Raw genomic sequence first — 13,117 nt, 5'->3', positions numbered from 1 at the left:
GACACCTACTGCAGTCTCATCCCATGTATTGCAAAACGCTTGATGGGAGATGAAGGTGATCAGCTTGGATGCTCTATTCAAAGTCAGAGGTACAAACGGTTCAGGGGAGAGCGGTGACTTCTTAGCCGCCCGTTTCGCCAAGCTGTCCGCATGATCGTGTCCCTTATTTCCGGTATGTCCTTTCCGCTACTTTATCGTGACGTTGTTATAAACGTTAGGGTAAGCACACACGTATCGATTTCGATCGTACGGAAAAATATCGTACGATCAAATTCTTTTAGTGGAACAAGGAAAAGCATAGGAGCGTGCACAATCTTCGTGTTGATACCGTGTATTGCCACTACGATAAACTAACGCCGTGTCGTTGCCGTAAATACAGTGGCGTATATGATCCAACCAACGCTTGCACACTCCACGATTTTTATTCGTATGATAAATCTTTCCGTCAATTTCTAGCCTTGTGTGGTCTAACCATTTTATAAATATAATTTGTTGCTGTCACTATGGACGACAATGTGGATAACGAAGTCCTCATTTCATTGATTCAAACCAAACCAATGTTGTGGGATAAAACGCTACCAATTTACAAAGATAGGAATGCCACAAAAAATGCATGGAAGGACGTCTGCTGCGAAATAAATAAAATTTTTGAAAACATGGAAGATAAGGAAAAAAAAGTTCGGTAAGTTTTCATATATTTATATTGTATTTAGCTATAAATAAAATATAGAAATGTTAAAATATTCTGAGTTTGCCAGTGGTGATAGGGTACTTGCGATGGTACTTAATAAGTCTCTGATATTGTTTGCTTGAAGACCACCTCGTACTGTGGTTTCTTCTGGTAAATCTTTCAGTCCGGCTATTGTTGTAGTATCTTCAGCCAAAAACAACGGTCCCGAACAAAGTTATGAAGAACAACACAAGCTTTAATAATGTCAACTGCAAAATCAGGATCTACGTCAATAAACCGATGACATATTCGCCATTTATTGCTCAGTATCCCAAAGGCACACTCGACATAACGTCTAGCTCTGCACAACCGGTAGTTAAATATTCGCTTCTCTCGCGTTAAGTGTGCTCTTCCATATGGCTGTAACAAATGTATATGCAGCCAGAACGCTTCATCCGCAACAAAGAAGTATGGAACTTTTAGACTTTCTGTGCCCGGGAGACAATTCTCATGTGGTAGTTGTAGTGTATTTGTTGTTATTAAGTTCCAAAGAGTGGTTCGTTTGAAAATGGAAGAATCGCAATCTTTGCCAAAGCTTCCAATGTTAACATACACGAAGCGGTATTTTGAGTCTGCAACTGCCATCAACACCACTGAATGATAATCTTTGTAATTAAAATACATAGAGCCACTTTTCGCTGGACTTATTATGCGAATGTGTTTCCCATCGACAGCGCCTAGGCAGTGTGGAAAGTTGGCGGTTTTTTCAAAATCATAAGCAATAGATTCAAATCTTTTTCTTTGAAAGTGGATTCCTCTCTTAAGACCGACTAGATAGTTCTGTATACTTCTTTAACTATCTTCCCTGCTGTAGTGGTGCCAATTTGGAATGAATAATGTAAATCTTTGAACGAGCACCCACTTGCTAAATTCCTGAAAATAAATAACTGTTAAAATACTATTACTCTATAGTATTGTGTTTCATTACGAACTAGATATATGTTAAAAACTACATAAGATAATTTCGCAGATTTTAGATTATTGTATCTGTCATTATTTCAGGGAAAGCAGTCATAAGATGGACAAATTTTTATTTTTATTATTTATTTTTCTTGTTTATATTACTTTTAAAACTGACACAAAAAAATATATATATGTAACCCTATTGCGGGTGCTTACGGCTAATTCAGTGAAGACGGGTGTGAGTAAATAAAATAGTGATGTAATAAAAAAAAATATAATACGAATTAAATTTATTAAATGTTGAGAGCCAGAAATTTTTGAGAGAAATTTCAAACTAAAAACTAAAATAATACTAAATGATTTCAAATATCGATTTTATGATTCATTAAAAATGACATCTTCAGGAGTTTAGGATAATATTAATAAATTGTGTTCGGAATGATATAGCGATAAAATGTTCGTGATTTCGTTCAAGTTTCAGTTTCATCCAAAGGCCAAACGACCGGAAATTTATCCGCGTAAGGCGGCTATCGTTGAATGGTCTCCATGATCGCGGCTCGCGGCATCCAAACAGCCAGAGAGTAGTGATTCATGCGTTACACGTCGTTTGAGCGAGGAATTCGGTGAGAAAGGGCGCCGCGGGCGTGGCAAAACGCGCGGTCCGTTATTTATCAGCTTTTATGGAGCCATTCCGTTGAGAAATGAATATTGACAGCGGGGTTGTTCGGCTTTCGACGTCGTTGTCGTCTTAGAAAAGATGCGCTCGTTGCCGTAGGGATACCCGAGATCGTCGACGATCTTTGTTCTTTTCTTTTCGCGTTTTCTCGACACCCCGGGCGGGAAATTTAATAAAACGGAAACTATGAGGGTAGAAAATCAATCGCGACCCGACCGAAAAACGAACTGCGTACTACTTCTCTTGTCATGAACCCGACGACCACCACCAAACCATTTTTGGCTTTACCGCACCAAGAGAGATTCTTTCGAGGCTCTCAAGCTGGGACAAGTTTCAAAAGAAAAAAGAAAACGTTCCTCTGAAATTATAATTTAAATTGGTTCATGCGCTATCTCCCCGGAGTGGAATAAATTCCGTTCTAAGACCTTTCGCCCTTTTCGTACTTCCTTTTTTCCTACTCCTTTTCAGAGATTCGGCCCAATTTGCGAACACGCGAATCCCGTCTGTAAACGTATCAATTCTTCACGGTGTCCTTGCCGAAATGAGAGGCGAATTTTCATTACTTCCAGCCAAAATGAATACAAAGCGCGTCATTTGTTGTAGAATTCCTTTGAATTTAACCCTTCAAAATTGATACTCTCCACCACGTCACGTTGCATCGCAATTTTCCCCAATAACGCGATTACGTCCCCATCGCAGTAGAACTTGATTAAGTACGAACCGGAAAACATCGGATACACACAGTGCCATCTATTAGGGAGCAGGATGCGTTTCGTGTTTAAACCAACCTCCTCCCGTCATACAAAGAGAGAGAGAGCGAGGAAACGATAAACATACGCCATGTACTCCAACAGCACATACGCGACCCGTATGTCCTTCGACCCTTTCGTAATTTTGTCAAAGGACTTAAAACCCACCCCCCCGTTTTAATTTAGACCAAACACCGCACCCTATGTGCAGTATATTTGTTTCATAGGAAGGGTGCTTTTTAATAATTCGCTTGATTAACGGGAAATTAATATTAAATAAATAAAACCCCAATTTCGTGTAGTTTTAAGAATTCAACTTGTGACTTTAATTAGATAGGTTCGTGCAGAGCTTGAAACGCGAACGATGTTGTAGCGATCGATAAAACAAACAGACTTAAACTACAAGTAAACTGTAATTAGCTTCAAAATGATTCAGAATAAAACCATATCGTCACTTGTATTTTGTATTATATATTTGTATCTTATTATATCATTTACATTAAGTATCGTAAGAACATACAAGATACCATAAAAACAAATGCGTCCAGTATAAGAAATTTTCTCCGAGCTAAGAAATGTACCACAAGAATACCCCGTAATCTGATTGATAATGATGATAGCTATGTTCTTGCTGATCCTCAAGATATTGTAAATGCTTTTGTTAATATGTTTTCTGCTGTTCACACTGTATCTACTAACCGAACTTTCACTGAATCTGATTTCAATCCATAGTGTTTTCATCCCACTACAGAAGAGGAGCTAATTAAATTAATGGCAACATTTTCTAATAAGCATACTGCTGGAGATGATTTGTTGCCAAGTTTTATGGTCAGAGACTGACGTTATATATCTGCTTGCCCTCTTAAATTTATTATTAACTTGTCCATTACGTCCTGTGAATTTCCTGAACGATGGAAACGATCAAGAATTGTGGCGGTTTATAGAAAGGATGATCGTACGTCCCTCTCAAACTATAGACCAATTTCGATAATTTCGCTAAACTATTTGAAAAGTTATTATATTCTTTTATGTACACCAGCACATGCCCCTTTGTGTCAGCTTCCCAGCATGGTTTTGTTTCTGGTCGCTCTACAATTACCAACTTGGCTACGATTTCCGAGTTTATCTGTAGCACCTTGGATCGGCGTGGGCAAGTGGATGTTCTCAGTGTTGTTAAATACCCGAGTATTATTTTATTTTCAAGGGTAAATTTTCTGGATATATACCCGGGGTAACCCAAGATGGGTATTTAGAGGTATTTATAAAATTTAATTTAAATTGAGTTGATGGCAATTTTACAAGCACTTCAAGAATGCAGAGTCGATTATCGATATACCAAACTTATTTATAACATTTACAAGAATACGGAGCCAATTATTGGGATTGTCAACCAGGGGGTGAATAAAAAACCTCCTTTACTAGTACCTCAGCTTTCGAATTTTATTTAATTCTTCATCAGAGGAACGCTATTATTTAAAAAAAATCAAAAGTTGTACAGATTAAAACTTAACCTAACTTACAGATAGAGGTTATAATTGTTAAAAGTTGTAAAAATATAATAACCCATAATTCAAACAATGAACCAAGTTAGTAAACGGCCCAAAGACCGCCGTAAAACCAAAAACCAACACACGATGGCACAGGATCAATCAAATTCGAGAATCAATCACAACAATAAAGAAACAGGTGAGGTCCATGACAGGTAAGGACGGAGAGCGATACCAACCCACGAGGAAGAGGAAAAGACAACACCCCAGCCACAAGGCCGAAAAAAAATCCGATTATTTCTTTCATGTCTGCTTTCTTGGCTGAAATCTTGTCAAAGGCCTTCTCGGATCGGACCGAGTATAACATTAAAGCCTAGGTCACACGTAACGAGTACAGTGGCGAGACAGTAAAATGACACTGGGCCGAGAGAGTAGCGTGGCACTCGGTCCAGTAAATAGAATAGGGTCCGAGTGACTGTCTCGCCCTGGTACTAGGTCGAGCGCTCGGCCGAGCACTCGGTAATATGTTTATACCAACCGAGGACTCGGCCGAGTACACTGTCTCGCCACTGTACTCGTTACGTGTGACCTAGGCTAAAGGATTCATTTATATTCGCGGCGAGGGTCAGAGGTCTGGTTCTACCCCCCAGGGTTCGTCTTAGCATCCTTGGATGTGGTGTCTCTTTTCACCAATATCCCATTGAGCATAATGATTGTGAGGATCAGGGAAAACTGGTCGCTGGTGGCACCTCATACTCTGATTGGTATGGAGCAGTTTTTACGGATGATCTCTTTTCTGTTTGATTCTTCGGTGTTTTCCTTCAATGGTGATGTATATAAACAGAAGTTTGGTACACCTATGGGTAGCCCACTTAGCCCAATCTTAGCAACCATCGTGATGGACTATGTCCTGGTCATGTGCATACCGGCTCTCCCATTCAAGTTGCCCTTCCTCTTCAAATATGTTGACGACATCATTTGTGCTCTGCCATCTCACTGCCAACATGTCACCTTGACTACCTTTAACGGACATAACAACCATATACAGTTTACCCTGGAGAAAGAGAAGAATAGGTCTGTCCCCTTCCTGGACTCCTTGGTGGTACGCAATCCTGATCAATCTATTGCACTTGACTGGTATCGTAAACCCACTTATTCGGGGAGATTCATGTACAAGAATGCTACAGTGACGGTAAAATTGCATGAAAGTACTGAAGAGAGTAGAAGTAGTAAAGTACTGATTGTGAGTAAAACAGAGCGAGACACTGTTGAACCCAAATTGTTCATCACAGTCCTCAGAGTTCATTTAAACAACTGAATTGGAACCAAAAAGGCATAAACATTGATTGCAAATGCTTAAGTAATTTGCGCTACACGGACGATATAGTTCTTATATCGGATAGCCTTGGAGAGATTAAACTAATGCTGAACTACTTAAAGGAGGTGTGTGCAAGAGTCCGGCTAAATATCAACGAGGAGAAATCAAAATTTATGATAAATCTTGTTCCCAGCTCTAACATCAACATTGGGGATAATGAGATTGAGAGGCTTGACAGCTATGTATATCTTGGCTATGAGGTTCGTGTATCGAGAGATAATCAAACAAGCGAACTAAACAGAAAGATCACACTCGTATGGGCAGCCTACGGGAAAGTTACTGACATCTTAAAGAGAAAAGGCCAAGAAAGGTTTTCAATCAATGCGTGTTTCCGGTTATGACATAAGGCTCCGAAACTTTAACATTAACGGTAGCCACTGCCAGGAGGGTCAAAGTAACGTAAAGATAGATGGAGAGATCGATCCTGGGTCTAACTTTGAGGGACTACATACGAAATTAAGACCTATGACGAAGAACTGGCCTAAATGATATGGTCAACATTGTGGCAAAGCTTAAGTGTAACTGGGCAAGTGGACAAAATGAGACACAGAATAGAATCGAATGGAACAGAATAGGGGAGGTCTATGTCTAACAATGGACGCAGAGCTTGATGATAATAATCATAATAACTTGATCTAATCTAAATTACGACAGATTCGTCTTTGATTGTTGACAGTTCCTCATCATCTTCAAGTTCTAACAAGGTGAAATAGAACATATATCCTCGTACGATTAGCTGGATAGAAGAGGGCAGTTATATTATACGTGCCAGAAAATGAGATAAAGTTTGAAAACTTGTCGGTGATCAAAGACAAAAATTGCAAGGTTGCTTAAGACTTTTCAGAACTTAAGGAGAAAAGAATAGCAGAAGTTGGGAAGAAAAGAGGGAAGACTCTAGCAGATATAAAGGAATTAGCCAGGAACCGGAGGGAGTGGAAGAGGTGGATGGAGGAATAGGAAAAAGATTTATCCGACACCATCAGGCATAAGGATCAGGAGAAGAAGAAGCTTAAGACTTTTAAAATGAAGAACAAAATGTCTAATTCTTCCTAATAAAAGTGATTCCATTAAATCTTTGCAAAAATATTTGTCAACTTCGCCTCTGGAAGGAGCTGGGTGGATTGAGTAGCCCAGCGATTACCAGTGCCGGTCCCAAGCCCGGATAAAGAAAGAGAGTTAATAAGTGAAGCTAGCAACCTAGTTATTGTAAAACCAATACTCGTTCACAAAACTGCTAATAGAACCTCGCAATACACGATGTAGATAAGTAGACACAGAATCGTCATCTGCGCACTTTCGGAACTAAAAAAGAAGGGTAAGAGTCAGTGTTGTTAAATACCCGGGTATTTATTGCCAAGGGAAAATTCCCTGGATATATATCCAGGTGTATTTACCCAAGATGGGTATTTAGAGGTATTTATAAAATTTAAAAACAGCACAAAGACTACTAAAAAATAAACAAGTTTAATTCAAAAATAAAATTTGTTCATTAATAAAAAGTAATAACAATGGTTATTTATACAAAAACTCATACAAATAAAACAATAAACGAAAAATAATATATTAAGTTTTAATCATAAACTTAATCTAATCTAAATTACGATAGATTCGTCTGATGATTGATAGTACGTCTTCGATCGTTAACAATTTCTCGTCATCAACGTCCATTTCATCATTTTACTTGTATCATTTTTATACGTACTGTTTGGGTATTCACCCTGTACCGGGGTAAATACCCGGATAAATACCCATTTTATAAATACCTACCCGACGGGTATTTATCCAGCGCCCTCCAGTGATGGGCGCTGGATAAATAGCACCTTGGATAGGGGTGGGCAAGTGGATGTTCTATACACCGATCTATCCAAAGCCTTTGATATGATTGACCATAAAATTTTCTTGCATAAATTGAGCTCTTTCGGAGTTATCCCTTCAGCAATTCAACTTCTGGCCTCTTATTTGCAACATAGAAAATGTTATGTTGCTTACAATGGATATTTTTCTAATGAGTTCACTCTTACCTCAGGGGTTCCACAGGGATAAAATTTGGGCCCTTTATTATTTATTCTTTTCATAAATGATTTACTTCAAAAAATTAATTGTCGGAATTTGGAGTATGCTGATGATATCAAAGATCTTTGCCGAAGTCTCATCGGTGGCAGATGCAGATAAGCGGCAGCACAACTTAAACACAATAGTGCAATGGTGTAAGACTTACAAACTCAACCTTAATAAAGATAAATGTTGTATACTTACTTATAGCCGATGCTCGTCGCCATGCATATATCCTTACAATATTGTTTCCAGCACTTTAAGTCGTGTTGAGGAGTACAGGGATTTGGGGGTCCTGTTTGATGCAAGTCTTAATTTTAAAACGCATATCAATAATGTGTGTTTGGAGGCCTTTAAGTACCTAGGTTTTGTGATGCGTATGTCTAAATATTTCACAAGTGTCAGCTTATTAAAGACCTTGTATTGTGCTTACATTCTGAGTAAGTTAGAATACGCTTGCCTGATTTGGAGTCCCTTATATGCGTGTGAATTCTTAAGCCTTGATCGAGTCCATCGTAGATTCTTAAAATTTTTTTTCTTACAAATTTGATGAAATTTACCCTGAGCGAGGTATACTACAAAATGATTTGCTTACGCGACACAATATGGTTTCCTTGACGGACAGAAGAAACGCGTTTTATGAAAAGTTTCCACAAAAGCTTATCGAATATAACATCGATTGCCATTTCATTCTTGAGCTCCTTGTTGTACCAAGGAGTAACTCAAGATATAGTTGCGTATTCGTCATTCCTTTTGTCAGGACAAACATTATGAGACGGGCACCAACATACACTCTTTGTAAGGTGGGCAACAGGATTCAGACAGTCAGTGATCACCTGCATGTTTTTCTGTTTTGGCAAGTAAGTATTTATTTAGTAAGTATTTATTTATTTATTTATCTTTCACAACAAAACATTTGTGTATCCCCTAATATATTACAATACATTGGTAAACTAATTAACAATAAGGTATATCGTTCCCCACAATAGATACTTATGTATCTGTGTTGTGAGTTCGCAAACTAGCAATGTAGTATTCCATCAGCGAACATACATATCCCGGTAGCTACTAGAAACAAAAAAAACGAACAACTCTGCCCACATCAACAACCAACTGAAACAAAGGAAATCCTGTTAGAGAGTCCTGTTTAGAGGAGCTAGGGAGACAGCCAAATTCACTCACACCATACACCGAGGACACCACATCAGCGTCACTGTAACATTGCAAAATATTCATGGGCTTCCATGAATTTTTTAATTTCAGTCTTAATTTGTTTTATCTCTCTTAATGCACTTGGAAGGAACTGGATTGGACTAATTTTATGATTCACTTTTTATTAAGTATTCACTTTTGGCAGTTTATTTAATCTGTTAGCATGTGATCTTGTATTATATTCATAATTGATTTCCGTATAAAGGTTCTTTGTTTTTTGAACGTGAATTAAGCTTAATATTATGTATCTTTTTTTGGACTCTACTACTATTAGTGTCATTATATAGTCTATTTGTGGAAAAGGTTCGCAGTTTATTGTGTAGTACCTTTATTACTTATTTATTTGTGTGTTCCAAAATTTTTATGTTAGCACTATACGCTCCACCCCACACAACAATACCATAATCAATCTGAGAAAGTACCATAGTATCATAAAACAATTTTTTTAGTTTGTTATCGAGTATGTTACGAATAGCATAACATTTAAGCAGTAAAGTCTTTAGCTTCTTGGAGATGTATACCGCATGATAATTCCATTTTAAATGCTGGTCTATCATCATACCCAAGTATTTAGCCTTTTCAGAATGTGGAATTGTTTCCGATTCACCGCAGGAGCAGGCCCCATTTTTGTAGAAACTGCATCGATCGTTATGTATTTCTAGATGTAAGTTATCAGGTGGCTTAGCTACAGCTGTTGGCGAAAATGTTACATAGCAGAACTTTTCGGTGTTGAATGTAGGCAAGTTACATGACAACCAACCTTTCACCCGCTGCAAAACCAAGTTCGCCTTATAGTACACCCTTTCCCACTCATCCTCCTCCACCAGCACCACTGTATCATCTGCATAGCCTATAGATTTGGCTCCCTCGAATTGATCATTAATGCTAAATAAACCGTTAATATATATTATGAACAGCAATGGAGCGAGGACGGTACCCTGAGGCAAACCAATTGTTAAATTTTTCATTAAGCTATAGGTACTATTGATTTTTGTCATCGCTTTCGCCCTGTCATACAGTTTTTGATTACATCAAAAGCTCTTCCCCTGTTACCAAACTGTTGTAATTTTTGAAGTAATCTGTTGTGAGGTACGGTGTCAAATGCCTTTTTCAGGTCGAGGAATATTGCCATTGTTTTTTTGTTATTATTAAAACACTACATTATTGTGTCCGTAAGCTCTACTATGGCGTTTTGCGTGCTGAGTTTGTCCCTAAAACCATACTGACTTTTTGATAATAAGATGTTGCTTTCAATAAAGTTAATAATTTTATTTTTTAGTCATTTTTCTAGCGAAATTGGTATGTAACTGCATTCCTGCTTATTCCCATTTTTAAATATTGGCGTGATTATGAAGGTTTTAAAGTTGTCTGGTACTTGGCCCGTGGAGAAAATTTTGTTTATAATGAGCCTTATAGGGTGAGCTACTAAAGCGTTTTACTTTTTTAAAAATGCATTCGATATCCCGTCCAAACCGCAACTATTTGTATTTTTTAAATTGTTGATAGTTTTAGTTATTTCATATTTGGTCACCGGTTGGAGGTAAATTTAGTTATTTAGTATTTATTTTTATTTTCTTTATAATTTGGTCAATTGTTAATTTCTTGAATTTTTGTAATTTTTGTTTTTTTTTCTCACATACATATACATATTATTGTATTATTACTGTAGCACACGACATGTACAAAACATAACAACGTTTCTATATAAAATTATTATTGTTTATATAAAATTATTATCAATCAAACTATTATAATCAATCGATCAGTCCTTCCAATGTAGTCCATGTTATCATTTATTAAAATATTATTAATATTATTAAAATATATTATACATATATCCACAATTACATTATTGAATATATATTGTTATCCTTTTTTGGGCTATGACTGTTGGGTAATAAAGGAATATTATTATTGTAAAATGTTTGGATTAATAAAGGAAAATTTTGAATGGAAAACAAAGAAGCCTCGGGTAAAAATGTTGCAGTCATTCACATAACAAATTCTGATAGACCTCCACGGTGCGAACTCGACCACGTAATTATATGGGCGCTTATGTGTTTTTTAGATGGATCGAGCCTGCAGCGTGCTGCTAAGTATACGGTGCGGTGGATAGAAGAGTCCTGCTGGTTTATTTCGCAGACCTTTTTCAACACGTCCGAAAGGCACTCTCCGGTGTCTGGCGCGTTAGAAGAGAACGGTCGTGCGGGAGATTAGCATATCTCTATGGAACCCGTTTGCTGTGGGACCTTCCTACTCTGTCCGACTGGCGGCGCCCCAATACCTGTTATTTGCGCGCGCGAACTCGTAAATCATAACGCTAATTATAAGCCGATTGATTTTGCCTCGGCGTGAAAAAGTTAACGAGGCCCAGGGCCGGATCGGGCGTCGACGGATTCTCATTGAAAACGGACCGATGCCTATCATCAAACCTTAATTATATCCGGGCGCAAATTACAGGCCTATATCTCTCTCGCAACCTGGCTGATTTGTTGGTTTTCATTGCAAAATCTCCGAGGATAATAATTTTCTCGATGATTACGTTAAAGGTGTGAATTATAAGGTTCTTTTGAAATTACTTAAGATTTATAACAATTTACTTACATACAACAGATGGGTTCTAATTGAAATTTCTTGATTCTACTGAACAAACTTAACCTCAACAGGTGGTGTTAATCAGAATAAACATCTTCGAGGAGGCAATTAGGGAAGCGTCGCTTCGACTCGGCGGAGATGTCGCTGTTGTTTTCCCGCTCGATTAACGTTTCGAAGTCGATATCAATCGACCGACGGCGCAACGTCTTCGGGTTGTTCGAAAGGGGAGACAGTTTGGAGATGGGAGGTTGGATAGCTTTGGAAGGTAGGTGGAGTAATCGGATAGGTGGTGACACTTCCGATGGAGACAGTTTCCGCCCTTTCATGTACCTATACATCTTCTAATCGCCTTTTCCTAAAACATAAAAAATAGTTGACAATTTTTAACTATGATTCAACATTTACATTAACTCCAAACATTGACAGTTATTCAAATTCACGAATCCACTTTCCGTATGTACAATAAAACGTCATACTATTCAATCGAATGTTTCTAGTTCTAGTTTTAAATGTAATTTAGCGTTGTACATGTTTATTGAACTAAAAGCAGAACTAACACTAGACCTAGAATCTTATTCAGTGCTAGATTGTTGTATATTTTGATTGAACTAAAAGCAGCACTAACGCTAGATCTAGAACTATAATCTAGAAGAATGTTTCTACACTTAACCGCAAAATTAACGCACCACTTATATATTTCGATTTATTATAATTAAAATCAAAATTATCATACATTTTGAAAAACATATTAAGAACGAAAACTGAAAATAAACAAAATCACAAAAAACTTCTTTTGAACCGTATTTAGGTTATCAGTAACTAGTGTTACCACCTATGGCTGTTATTGTAGCCTGATATCGTCGTGGCATACTTTCAATTAGAGATCTGATAATTTCTTGAGGGATGATTGGGAAGTTGTTAGGTGGTGGATGCTGACTTCTAATCCTCCGTCCCATTATGTCCCAAAGATGCTCGATTGGGTTCAGGTCTGGAATACAGGCTGGCCACTCGAGGACTTGAACATTAACATAATTTAAATATTTAGTAACAATATGTGCCGCATGTGGCCTCGCATTATCCTGCATAAGCATGAACCCATCGCCAATGTAAGGTGCAAAAGGTTCTAAAATGTCTGTTATGTATCGTTCAGAATTCAGACGTCCACCATCAACGATAAAAAATTCCATGTGAGCTGTTAAAGATATTCCACCCCATACCATCACTGAACCGTCTCCGTATAATGTAGTTTCTCGAATGTTACATGTGGAATATCTTTCATTTGGTCTTATGTACACTCTTGGGCGACGATCAGAACTTACAAGGCAAAACCGTGAC

The 13,117-nt window shown here is 37.7% G+C and overlaps 1 long non-coding RNA gene across 1 annotated transcript; it reads right to left on the bottom strand.

Moving 5' to 3' along the window:
* Nucleotides 1-683: 683 nt before the first annotated feature.
* On the bottom strand, nt 684-12,118 carry LOC139429563 (uncharacterized). Its single transcript, XR_011640122.1, has 2 exons — nt 11,792-12,118; nt 684-1,603 (listed from the first exon to the last, which is right to left on the bottom strand). It is a non-coding gene; the product is annotated as an uncharacterized lncRNA (long non-coding RNA).
* Between the last annotated feature and the right edge of the window lie 999 nt (nt 12,119-13,117).

Source organism: Onthophagus taurus, chromosome 3 (assembly GCF_036711975.1).
Source record: "Onthophagus taurus isolate NC chromosome 3, IU_Otau_3.0, whole genome shotgun sequence".
Lineage (NCBI taxonomy): Eukaryota > Metazoa > Arthropoda > Insecta > Coleoptera > Scarabaeidae > Onthophagus > Onthophagus taurus.
Note: the sequence above shows the minus strand (reverse complement) of the source record. Positions and strands in the feature narration are given on the sequence as shown.